A 2,046-nucleotide genomic window follows, 5' to 3' on the forward strand; every position below is an offset into this window, starting at 1 on the left:
GGTGGTGTTTTTCTTGCTTTTTCCTTATAAACTTTGCCTTTACTTTAATAGTAAGTGCCCCTTTGTAGATTTTAGGGAAGCCAGGCTGCAAGTGATAGGAAACTGACATCATCATGCATAGAAGAAAACATTATTTATGAACTCTAGTACATAGTTGCTTTTCTGTAGACAGGTGGGCTTGCCATCTATGAATTGGAGTTCCTGCGAATTGCCCACTCCATATTAGCCAGTGGTGGCATGTATCCATGGGCATGCACATGTCAGTGCCTATTGACTAATATGGCCTTAAGCTTCCATGCTTTTTCCCACCTGAATGAGGGCCCACTTTATTTTGAATGACTGCCGAAAGCATTGTAGGGTTGTGGAAATCGTGCTTTCTTATTCCATTTCTTCAAGAACCAATGCAATGTACTTTTGGCATCTAAACATTTTTAAAAAGTGCTCACACTGAGATAGCAGGGGGCATTTTGCACTCTGCATAGAGAAGCAACAGATGTCTACCTGCTTTCTTTGAAAGACTCCAGAATTTTCAGGTGCCATTTCAAAGCTTACAATATTTCAGGAATGATGATGCAGCTTAACTTGATAATGTATCTCTCTGAATGTTGAAATCAGGTTTTATGATAAACAGCTACCTAGCATCTTTCAATAAATAGTTGTATCCATCAATAGTAAACCCATCAATGCAGCTGAAGTGTCTTCTAGGCCTTACATACAAAGTTAGGCTGGGATATCTAATGCAAAGTGCATTCATAAAGTAAACAAGAGGATAAGCTTAATTTCCTGGTTACTTGTTTCTGTGCTGAACAGCCTAAGCTTTGAGGAGAAATACAGAAATCATGAAATCTTATGTATCTGTTTGAACCAGGCTTCCCTTCAAGGTGGTGGTGGAGAGGGTGGCCAGTTGCAAGGCCAGGAATAATTTATTCAGTGTCTTTATTTAGCATGCTGATTCTTGGGCCATTCGTCAAAGTCAAGGGCAGCTGTCATGGGTGGACATTGTTTTCCTATGGTTTCTTGCTTAGGAATGTGTCATGACCTTGTCATGTATTGTGACCTTTTTGTTTGATCTGCTTACTACAGGACTGTTAACAAGAGATGCCATATAAAGTATATCAGTTCTAGCCTGTTCATTTCCATAGAAGAAACTAGGAACAACTATCCTGAAATAGATTCTCCATGCCAGTGCTCTTATATGTAGCACTGACCTTTGTGACCTCCTTCTCCAGGTGGGGGCTTTCTGTAGCATTGCCAAGGCGTGTAGGAGGTTATCACACAAGGCTAAAAAGTGTAATTAAAGCAAGATAGATGTGTCCATGGCTGAACCTTATCAGATAACGCCGTGGCTGAGTTGTAGTGGTCACTTTTCCATCCATAATGATTACACATCTTTTCATTGATGAGATTTCCTCAACTGTTATCTGTATTGCTGCTGTAGTCTTAAATTTGTGTGTGATAATGTCTGGGCTGCAGTGATATGGTGTCAGTTTCCTCCTTTCCCTCACTTCCCTTTTCCTGCTATTTCAAAGCAACCTGTTTTTCCTTTTTTTAAAAAAAACTTCCCTTCTTAACCTTAGTCCCATTGTCATAATGCCTAAATTGTGTAAATTGTGTTTTTCCTTTTAAAAAAAGCCTGCTCGTAAAGCAATAGGGCAGGGAGCATGCTGGGAAAGATAACAATGGCTGCTACAGTGATTGTAGACATGTGTGATAGGGACAGCTCCCAGGATGGCATCTATGAGTTTCTTTCATTAATGCAATCACGGCAAAAATGGGGGCTCATATCCATAGGGAGAGGCAGGATATAAATAAAAAAATATTATTTATTATTATGTGGTAATCATAGTCATCTGTTATGGGTAGTTTTGAAAATATTTTTCATTCACTTCAGGGAAATTTATTTTAGGGCTATAAGCTTTAAGTATAACTTGTGATTTAGGAGGACTCTTCCTTTTGAATCTTTTGAGTGACCTCCTTATGATCCCAGTAAGACTTTGGCAAAGACTTAAAATAACCTTTCAAAAAAACAGGGCAATTCAAAAAGAA

This window comes from Sceloporus undulatus, chromosome 4 (assembly GCF_019175285.1).
Source record: "Sceloporus undulatus isolate JIND9_A2432 ecotype Alabama chromosome 4, SceUnd_v1.1, whole genome shotgun sequence".
NCBI lineage: Eukaryota > Metazoa > Chordata > Lepidosauria > Squamata > Phrynosomatidae > Sceloporus > Sceloporus undulatus.